This window comes from Pteropus medius, unplaced genomic scaffold (genome assembly GCF_902729225.1).
Source record: "Pteropus medius unplaced genomic scaffold, Ma_sr-lr_union100, whole genome shotgun sequence".
NCBI classification, from domain to species: Eukaryota; Metazoa; Chordata; class Mammalia; order Chiroptera; family Pteropodidae; genus Pteropus; species Pteropus medius.
In genome coordinates this window covers 2,359,105-2,370,528 of record NW_024349803.1, presented here as the reverse complement: position 1 = coordinate 2,370,528, position 11,424 = coordinate 2,359,105, and the positions used below count along the sequence as shown (strand labels likewise).

The window sequence follows — 11,424 nt, the reverse complement described above, 5'->3', positions numbered from 1 at the left end:
AAATATGTTTACGACACACTTATATTTAGTATTTTTTGCAGTATTTTGCATATTCATCACTTTTAAAATTTTTTGTTTTTAAAAGTTTATTATTTTTAAATTTATTTTTCAATTATAGTTGACATACAATATCATATTAGTTTCAGGTGTACAACATAGTGATTAGACAGTTATATGCCTTATGAAGTGATCACTCCATTAAGTCTAGGAAGCATCTGACATCATACATAGTTATTACAATATTATTGACTATATTCTCTATGCTGTACTTTATATCCCAGTGACAATTTTCATAACTGGCAATTTGTACTTCTTAATCCCTTTCATCTTTTTCACCCATCTTCCCACTCCCCGCCTCCAATCTGGTGACCATTGATTTGTTCTTTGTATCTATGAGTTTGTTTCTATTTTGCATGTTCATTTATTTCATTTTCTAGATTCCACATATAAGTGAAATCATATGATATTTGTCTTTGTCTGGCTTATTTCACTTAGCATTACACCCTCTAGGTCCATCCACGTTGTCTCAAATGGTAAGATTTCATCCTTTTTTATGTATAGCTGAGTAATTTATTTTTCTTAATGAGTCCCCCAAATTGTACAAACTTTAGGACTCACAGAATCTGAATCTGCCCCTCAACCTGATCCCTGCTGGCATAATGTCCACAGCTTTTATGCTACCTTAAGCTGCCAAATTGTGTTTGTGCCTGCTTTGTGTCCTTACTCCTTACCATGCAATTCCAGTCTTGGCCTATAGGAAGGAAGCTAGCTAGCCCTCTTTGAACACTTCTTATGTAACCGATGCTTCCAAAAGCACCATTTAAGTCCACCTTACTGCATCTTACTTTTTCAAAGTGGGGGAACAGGTTCAGCGAGATCTGGTAACTTAGCTAAGGTCACATGGCTTGAAAGTGGCACAGGTCCAATGGAAACTCATCCTTTCTGCATAAGCAGACTTACCGGGAAGGGAAAAAAAGAGGATTGTGGGATAAAGGGAAAGTTCTTTCCTCTTTGCTGAAGTCACTTTTCTTTATTTTCCTTTTCAGATCCCTTTCTTTTTTCTGTGATCATGATCAGTACATGTTTATGTCGTCTGTGGTCTCTGCAAGGCCTTGGGGTAGGCATCCAAAATGGGAAAGGTGGTTCCTCGTAATGTACGAGGGAGCAAAATAACTACTCGAATCCTTAGAATATCAGATAATAGAGAGATACATACTAATGGGGAGGGGGCCCGGCCGGAGCTGGAGGTGAGAGGAAACAGAGACAAGTGCTATGAGCCTCAGATAGTATTTCAGTAGGATAAAGGCAATTGGGAAAGACGTACATGGAACCTGGGGCAAGAGCCGAAAAGAAAGACAGAAAAAAATACATTTGAACAGTATTGTCCTTAGACCTGGTCAAGGGGACAGGGTGGTGCTGCTGCACTGAGTCCTGTGCTTCATCAGAGAAGTGAGGTTTAAACTTTGGCATGCCTCAGAATTAGAAAGGCTTGTAAAAACTCAGATTCCTGGGCTCTACCCTCAGAGTTTCTCATTCAGGACTTCTGTGGTGAGGTCTGCATCTCTAATAATTTTCCACGTGATGCTGATGCTGCTGGTCCGAGACCACACTTTGGGTAGCACTGCTTTCGAGGACTGCACTGCAGGGCAGAGGGCCTGTGCGGTTCAGAGGGTGGCGCCCACTCACCACCTGTGACCCACCTTCCAGACCACCCTTTGGGTTTTGGGTTTGGAGGATTTTTCTTCCTACACACCCTGGAACCCATTCCATGATATGGTTTGGTCTCCTACTTGGGTTTTTCTTCCCAAAGATGGACTATCTCACCACTGTGTGCACCCTCAGTTGTGAGGGTTAGTCCTGGGGTGGCTGTTTGCCTGTGGTGCGAACAGAGCTTGGACCTGCAGGCTTGTATGCCCACACCTGTGCATGCTAACCCTTTGCAGTTGAGGTCGGTCCAGGGGTGGGAAGAAAGGAGGGCAAGCCATGCATCAGAATCCAGAGGCCATATTTCCCCTTACTTCCATGTTCTAACACAGAGGTTTGGGGATCTGGAGAATTCTAAATTCAAGTGTGGCCTTCCAGGTCATTGTGAAGATGTATTTGTTGGGGCAAGAAAAGAAAATATTCGATTTAATGGTTTGTTCATTTGGTTTTTAACTTTTAAATATTTAGACATTTGATACATGGGCCTCTATTTGTACTCTTGTTCCAGGCTCCTCAAACATTAGAGGTAAGATTGCAGATAAGAAAAAGAAAAAAGAAAAAAGGAATACTTTTTTTTTTGCTTTCCATCTTGTAATAAACATAGCAATTCCTTCCTGGAATTGGTGACTCCCAGAAATGAACAGCTGCTCTTGCTCGGGATGACATGCACAGGGATCATGGCCAGTGTGCAGATCTGCAAATAGAGTGAGTCACATGTATTTTTGTCCTGGTCTCCATCATCACTTTTCCCAGTTCTCTCTCTTTTCTCTCCCTTCCAAAGCCTGTGACTCTACGCAAACTGCTGATGCAAGTTAAAAATTGTCCAAGGCTCCTCCCAGGGCAGAGCCAGTGAGATCTTGAGTTGTGACATTCTAAGTGCTATGGGATAAGGTGAGGGTGGAGCATTTTGGGATATACTTCAAATCATATCACCGTTGTTGCTTCCAATGTGTGGGCTTAAGCGTGCCCAGAGGAAAGGTTTTAAATGGAAGAAGAATTTGTAAACATCGAAGACACATAGGAGTAATATGAGGCTGGGCAGTGACTGGAGAAACTCAGAAAGTTCCTGGGGATTGATTAGTGGTTCTGAAGTTTTGGTGGGCACCAGCTCGTCTTGAAGCTTGGCAATCATGCAGATTCCTTGGGCCCCACCACAGAGATTCTGATTCAGTAGACCAGGAGGAGGGACCAAGGATTGACGTGTTTAACAGCCACCTCAGCTTCTGTGGCAGGTGACTCATGGAACCCCAGTGGAGAGCTTATTCTTGTGTTCAGGGGGAGAATATTGCTTATGAGCAAATTTTTGAAGAGGACAGAGGAGTCTTTTGGAGGCAGGAGAGCCTGGTGGTTACCGACATGTACTCTGGATCCAGACCAGGTTCAGATACCAGCTCTACTACTGACTAGTTGTATAACCTTGGACAAGTTAGCTCACCTTTCTAAACCTAGTTTTCTCATCTGTAAAATGGGGATGATACTCTTAATTCTCACAGGGGTGTTCTGAGAAGCACATGAGTTAGTCTATGTAAAGCATTTAGCACTGTGCCTGGCACCATTTGCTATTATTATTTGCTGTTATTATTCCTCTCGTAGAAGGGGATTTGGTGGCAGTGGTGTTTCTTCAGGAATACTGATTTGAGTGGATTTCTAAAGAAAACAGTGCTGCAAGAGTGAGTAAACAAAAAATACAGGAAGCTATTGAGGAAGTGAAAATAATTAGTAGAGCAGGGCGCTTTCTCCAGCTGGTTGTGGGCAAGAACAGACCAAATCCCGCCTAACCACCGAAAGGGTCCTTACCAGGCTAGGGTTACCTATGCTCATTACTCAAACACAATGCTTCCTTTCTGCTTTCAGGTAGTGAGGTCTCGTTAACTCGATGGAGGGAATCTTCCAGAAAATGCCACATTCGACATCAGCACACCTGCTTCATACACCCTGAGCTCCAAATGGAGAAAACAAGCAAAAAAAAAAAAAAAATTGATTTAAATTATGCAGGTGGAGGGTAATTAAATATTGATATAATAATTATTAAATTATGCAGGTGTAAGATAGGTTTATGTGAAACTTCTGGAATCACTGCAGGAGAGGTGTAGACAATGAAAAACCCTGCGTGGGGCTCCGAGCTGGAAGACAATACTGTGAAGTTATGGTTAAACTGGGCAGCTGGTTAACTTTGCGTTCCTCTGTGTAGGTCGATCTCTCTCTGGGTGAGTTTATCCAAACCAAAGGCGAGGCTTCCGCCCAATCGCATGAGTGTCTGGGAGAGAAAGCAACTCTTATCGGGCAGTCCTGAGTCGAAAGAAAAAGACAGAAATGGAAAATGATGGGAATCTTCTGAATTATCATATTTTCATTTAAAATTATAATCCTAAACAACCACCACCACCACCACCTCATTTTCATCACAAAAGTAACATTCACGATTTCAGAGCCAGAAAGAAAGAAAAGGCTCCGAAATGAACAAATGTTTGAGGGAAAGCGTGAGGCAAGGTTTGAGGGACTGTGAGGGGAGCCATCCTAGGTCCGGACTAGAAATGTGTCTGTGTTCAGTGGCCGGGATAGGCACACTTGCCACAGCTAGTTTGTTGGAGGAAAATTCTAGTTCCAAGGCAGTGAATTTTTATGTTTGATCATTTTGTCACTTGTGTCACTAAAAAAGAATGGGCCAGATGGTGGTCTCTAGTATGTTTTTCACAGTGTGGCGTCTGCAGAGGGGTTTACCCTAGTTGGCCATTAACAATCAGTCTGAACAGCTTAAATGACAGTCCAATGTTGAAAGGCAAGAAAGCCAAATGCTGAAATGTCCTTTAATTTCAAATCTCAGATGAACTTAAATGTTCAGTTTTAAAAGCCACAGTTGACTGTCGTAGCCAGTGGATAAGATGACAACTTCAAGTATCTGTTTAAATAAGCCATTTTCTCCCCTCTCTTTCCATAAAATGCAAAAAAAATTGTGGTTAAACCAGAGTTCTGATGTGTTGGCATTCAGCGTTTTGACTTTGTGAGTTTTGACGTTTTAAGGTTAGATAGTTTAGAGGTTCTCAAACTTGAGCAAGCTTCAGAACCACCTGGGAAGCTTGTTAAAACAGATTGCTGGTTCCCACGCCCAGAATTTCTAATTTAGTAGAAATTTGCATTTCTAACAAGTTCCCAACTTCTCAGCAAGTTCTCTGCTGCTGGTGTAGGGACCACACATACTTTGGTCACTGTTCTAAAACATCCTCTGGTTCAAATGAGCTCTTAAAATATTTTTTGAAGTCCAGTGCTTTTGAGAATCTGATGAAAGGCATAGATCCTTTCCTCAGAAAAAAAATATGCAGCTAAACATAGATAATTGTAATTTTAGAGAATTTATTCTGTGGGGATTCCAAGAGTCTCTGCATAAAATCTCTTGCCCTCATCTATAAAATGGGAAGTAGTGATTCTTGCTATAAAGTGTAGCGTTGAGAATTAAATGAGATAATCCACTCAAAGTTGCAAACATTTCCCTTAAATGTTATTATTTTTATGTTTAATAATAATAATATATAAAAAAGTGCTAGTGTGAAAACCCTTTATGAACCATACAGGCATCACACGGTATTCGTTATTGTTATTATTGTTAAGCAGAGAAGGTGCATAAGAATTACTTAAGTACAAATCAAGATCTGAGAATGTGGCATTTTGTTCTAGAATTGTGAAATAAGAGGGATGGAGGGCTAGTAAGGTCCTCTGTGTCCCAGCCACTGCCTTTCTCTCCAAAGTCATCATGACTATTGTACTACTGTCATCCTCATTTCCCAGATCCATATACTCTTCAGATAGACTCCATTTTCCCTAAAATGTTCTTTCTTTTCCCTCCTCTGTCGTTTAGGCTTCTGTGTCACTTCCTTAGAGAGTAGGTGATACAGGACCTTGTTTTTTTTTTTCCCTTGTGATACTTATTAGACTTTGTACTTATATATTCATTTATTTACTTGATTTTTGAATGTCTCATTAGAGCTGGATGTCTGGACTATGTCTGTTTTGGTCATCACTGTGTATCTGGAGTTTAGCACCAGGCTTGGCACCTCGTAAATGCTCAAGAAATTTTTAATGAATGAATGAGCCAATTTTACCTAAAGTTCTTCTTGGCTCGAAGCAAAAGAATGAAACTTTGCCTTTCGTACCCTCTATCAGTGTTCTTGTCTCTAGGGAGAGTTGGAGAAGTTGAGGGTGCAGGGCCAGGGAGCTCTCTTCGGCAGTTCTGTGTCTTATGCTGCCTTCTGTGGTGTTTCATGATCGACTTCCCCAACCATAAACTTAGCTCTTCAGTGCCCTCTCCCAACTGTCATATTATATAGCCATATCTCAAACCAGTTCCACTCCATGGTGACAGACCTTCTTTTCCAGGAGTTAGTTTTAACAGAGAACTCTGAGGATGCAAAGCCTTAACACTGGAGCATAGCTCTTTAATGGCTGACTTTTAGGCTAAGGTGGTTGGGTGGGTGGGATAAATTATGAAAGAGGAGTCATATCTAGAATCCTTTAAATCACAGCCCAGTGTTGGCTGTCTGCTCTGAAGCAGCATTAAGGCAAATGTATGGATCTGAGAGAGGCGTTTGCTGTTCATACAGGAAAACACCACTTAATTCCCCAAGCATGCTGGTATAAAACATATTTCACAAGTGACACTAATTCAGTGGCTTCTTTCTTTGTTTCTTTCTTTGTCTTTGTTTCCTTCCTTCCTTTCTTCTTTCCCTCCTCCCTCCTTTCCTCTCTCTCTCCTTCTCCCTTTTTTTCACTGCCTAATTATTTCAGCTCTTAATCCTAGTTGTGGTAAAGAAAGAGAAAGACACGAAGAGTAATTATGGCTGACAATGGCTGCACATCTACTGGTAAACTCGGGAGCTCCTCAAACTCCCTACGGTTGAGTAGGGCCCAAATCCTTTACAAACAGAAATAAGCTTAAATTTTAGTCACTAGCAATGAAGATGAAGAGGTGTAACAGAAGCTCTCAGTGCACCATAACCCATCTCTTTGACGTATCCCGGCTATCAGCCACAGCTTCAATAGACAGTGCTATATACTCTGACAGCTCCCCACCCCCACTCCCTGAGCTCTATCCCGGCATCCACATGCTTTTAGGTCTGACAGATTTCTTCAAAGCTGTGGGCGTTTACTCAGCCAGCACATAGAGACAGCCTGGAAGGGGAGGGGAGTTAACACCCCAGGGGCAACCCTGAACCAATGGAGTGTGGGAGCTAGTGCCCTGGCCATTTGCACTTTGAACAGACAATTCTAGGAGGTATTTAGTATGTTCCTCAGAGGTCCCAGTGGAGTTGAGTCCCTGCTGTGTGCAGCAGCAACCTCAATAACTCTCCTTTATAGAGTTTTTCTTTTTCCATTCTCACTTTCTCATTTCTTCGCTCATGTTTCAGTGATGGTGGGGCATCTCCCATATAAACTTCCTACATCCAAGCCTTTTCTTCACCTCAGCTTTTGAAGGAACCTAAGCTAAGACAAAGAGTGATCCAGTAGTGATGCTATGATCTTAAAATACTTTTGTTGGTTGTAGTTCCATAGTGTAGCGGTTAGCATGTCTGCTTTACACGCAGAAGGTCCTGGGTTCGTGCCCCAGTGTAGCTATGGTCCATGGTCTATGGTCACGCCACCCTGAACAAGCCTGATGTATAATCTCGGAAGCGAAGCAGAGTCAGACCTGGTTAGTACTTGGATGGGAGACCACCTAGGAAGACCAGGTACTGTAAGCATAAAAACAAAAAAAAAACTTTTGCATGAAAGGTGGTAACATGCTATGGTGAAGAAAATGGCCTGAAACTGAAACATATGGGGTACAGAAGACATAGGCATCCATTTCCTAGATAGGTGTCTCTGGACCTAGCACTGTCCAGTATGTCAGCCACTAGCCACATGTAGTTACTGAACATTCAGATGTGACTGAGGAACTGAATTTTTAATCTGATTTAATTCTAAACAACTGAAATAACTATATATGCCTAGTGGCTACTGTATTGGACCACACAGCTTTAGACATTATTAAAAAAAAACAAAAAACAAAAAACTTCCTTCTGGAGGTTTAAAAAAAATAAATTTTATGGCTGACTCTACTAGTTTCTTACTTAACACCTACTCTTGCAGAATTCTGATTTTATTGAGTGTGTTATTGTGCCCAGTTAGAAAAACAAATAAAACCTGTTTTTCCAGACTTCCTTGCTGCTCTGAGCGGCCATGGGAGCCTCCCCGTATAAAAGACAACATCTGGAGCAGAGAACACATCTTGCTCTTTGTCCTTCTCCTGTTCCTTTTCTTCCTGCTTAATCATACATCATGCTTGGAGGTACAGCAGTCGTTTTATCGTCAGCTGCCTGCGAAGAATGGCGGGGCCGCAAGGTGGTAGAAGCCTGCGTCCTAATGCTTTCCTTGATTTGCTGCACCAGCCCTGGCCTCTTTACTTCCAGACTTTGTGTTGATTGAGACAGACGAAACTCCAATCATTGATACTTGCAGCAGAATACATTGTGACTGGCATAGATTATTTTAGACAGGTTGTGGTTAAGCTTTTATACTGGAAATTTGGAGGTGGTAGAACTGCTTGTAAAGCTCTGCATAGGTATTGCTTGGAAAAGTTGGAAAATGACTATAAACTACAGTTATAAAATAAAAATTGTGATCCTCTCCGGGCACTTATTCTCAATATACCAACGATTAAGGGTTAGCAGCAGTATCTTGGAATAACATAGGGCTGTTCCCCCTAAGGATCTACTAGATGTCTCTAGTTGGATTAAAACATGTAATCTCAGAGTGAAAAATGGATTTGCACTCATGGGGCTGGGGCCTCTGGGTGGGGCTAACACACTGTGCATTCTCGGTACAGAATGGGGCCTTGGTCAGGAGATAACCTATAAAGACTTGCTCTGAACAGAAACTCCATACCCGCTGCACCTCCAATTGTGATGAACAATTTGCTAAAAAGTTGCATAGCTTTCTTGTAATCCATTTTCAAGGACGTGGTGGATATTTGGGGGACCAAGTCTATTTCTTCCTACCGTGTAGATCATCAGCTAACCAAAATACACACACTTCTGTCATAGGAAAAAAGATATTTCATTCTCCCAGGCTTTCATTGAATGAAGAGATTTTTGAACTGAGCTCTTTAAAATATCAATGCTCCATATTACTCCCCAGATACAGATATAAATCTTTGTAACGGTGCACTTTACAAGCAACACTCTGGAGTCTTTTCTGATTGGTAATCACAGTGTTTCCTTCTTAATACTGTAAAAAATGTAAAAGGCATAAACATTTTGCAATCTATCTGTTCTTTCCGTGCGGGCATACATCAGGGGGTGCTTTAAGCATTCCTAATGGTTCACCCATCACATTTTTTATGAGTTTATATGGGAAGAAAATTGTACCAGAAAACTGAATTCAATGACTGCCATTCTATGAATAAATTCTGTTATCTTTGATGCTCTGAGTATAATAAAAACATACAAAAGTTAAATTTCAGCATCCTTGCAGAGTTATGTCAACTGTTTTTAATGTCAATAAGACACTGCTGTTTCAACCAATGTCTTTTCCCTCCAAAAAATACTGCTTGATTTTCAGGTTATGTTTTCATTAAAACAACTTGTTTTTAACAGCGAGATGCTGTGTATGTTTGCTAATTTATGTATACTACAAAGTCTGATCAAAATGAAGAGTTATAATTTTAAGACATGGAGCTCAGTAAAAATCCATCTATACTTTGGATGAAAGATTAAAATAAAAGTCAGGTGTCCATAAAATGTGCTTTATATACACTAGATCAGAAAATATCTTAGTAGAGTAACTTTGATCAAGCAGATTCTTATATATTTTAGTATTTACACACATCCCCCTGTGATTAGAGGGAATATTTTATATTAAAACTTATGAGTATATTCTATAAGAAAGATTTTCGTCTTTATGATCATTTATGAGATTTTTTTTCTCAAAATATGCAGTGATCTGCCTACGGCCATGTCACCCTGAACAAGCCCGATCCCATCTGATCTTGGAAGCTAAGCAGGGTTGGGCCTGGTTAGTACTTGGATGGGAGACCACCTAGGAAGACCAGATGCTGTAGGCATAAAAAATAAAAATAAAAATAAAAAAAAGGGAATGCAGTGATTTAAATACTTTGAAATAAAGAGTAGATTTTCTTGAACTATCCAATTTCAATGTTTGCAAATTGATTCCCTGTGCTTCCTTCACATGATAAAAAACTATATGCAAGTTCTTTATATATGGAAAGCCTGAAGCTCAGAGCATTTCTGAAAAGAATTGATCCATAGGCTCTCAACTGCCCATCCAAAAGTTTATCATTTTTCTTTGGGGTGTTGGATCTTTACCTCCAAAAGATCCAACCTGTCAAAGTGTTCATTTTCTTATTAATGGCTTAATTGCCAAGACACAGGAAACCTGAAATTAAAGTCTCAAAGATATTCAGGACTTCCAAAGCTCTGAAAACTCTCTGCTGCCCACCCATTCTCCTACCCAGCATACTGGAATGAATCCTTGCACATAAGCTATAAACCAAAGACGATATCGCAGTTGCTTCCTCATGATATGGACACATCCTTGAATTTTCATGACCTTCCAGACTTAGTTATTGACAATTGAGACCTCAGGGTCCCTACGTTCTCTTAAGCTTTGCCTCAAGGTTGATTTTTGCTTTATTCCCTGGCCTCAGGCTAATTTTTAATCTCTGCAAGTAGAAGGAGGAAATGATTTGGACAAAAGTTTATTCTGAAGTTCGTAAAAATTGATTCCTATGTCTAGTAGAGTAAAAAAATAAATTTATTATTATTTTTTTCTGGAAATAAGCAGGTAATTTAAATAAAAGTGCCTCTTTGGCCTGAATACATGTCAGATGACCTGAATTCTCTACTTGCCTGTGGAGATAAGCTTCTGATCCTGGCTACAAGCAGAGATTTCCCAGAAAGATTAAAGTCATAGAAAAGGAAGGCAGGCTTTAAGAACAGGTCCATTAGGTGGGCTGTAGGAGTTTGGCTAGGCCTACCCTAACTTCTTCTAGGGCGTTCACTAGTTTATTTTTATGATTGTAGCATCTTTTCCGGAGCTACTCGGCCAGATGACTCCATCTGAGAAAATGAATGTTTTGTTTTCTTTTAAAAGTGTACACGAAGATGCTTATTGCGAAGGAGATTCCAGAGCTGGCATCCTTGGAGGTTAATCCTGATTAATAGGTACTTGTCTATATAATTTTGGCTCTTACTTGAGGTAAAGGTTCTGGCCTCCAGCCACCCTGCAATTATCACCAAGTCTCAGGGCACACCTTATGGGCACCCCTGTATGGAGGAGATGGCTCAATTGGTTGGCATAAACAACACCATATAACCAGGAAACACTCATTAAGCATCTCATCTTCCAGAATTTCACGATCCTCTCTCATCCTTGTATGTCCATTAGCATCATGAAGAAGCGTTTTGTTTTGTGTTGTATGACATTTGCTAAAGTTTTCCTTGCTCTGGGGTAATTGTCAGCATTAAGGAAAAGTGGAATTAACATTGTTTGAGTGTTTTCACCTTGGAGAAGTTAAGCCAACATGTCATGGCACACATTGGGACTGGTCTGTGGATAGCTAATTTTTTCAGAGATATGTCTTTATTGTTTTAATTTGATAAGCAGGAACAGCTCTATACAATGTCTCCACCAGCTTCTGGGAAGTGTCTCTGTCATGCATTCTCTTTAGAT

At 40.6% G+C, this 11,424-nt stretch overlaps 1 non-coding gene across 1 annotated transcript; it reads left to right on the top strand.

Moving 5' to 3' along the window:
* The first annotated feature begins 9,677 nt into the window (after window positions 1-9,677).
* LOC120582559 (5S ribosomal RNA) lies at window positions 9,678-9,796 on the top strand. The gene has a single exon (XR_005647591.1). It is a non-coding gene; the product is annotated as a 5S ribosomal RNA (ribosomal RNA).
* Window positions 9,797-11,424: the final 1,628 nt, after the last annotated feature.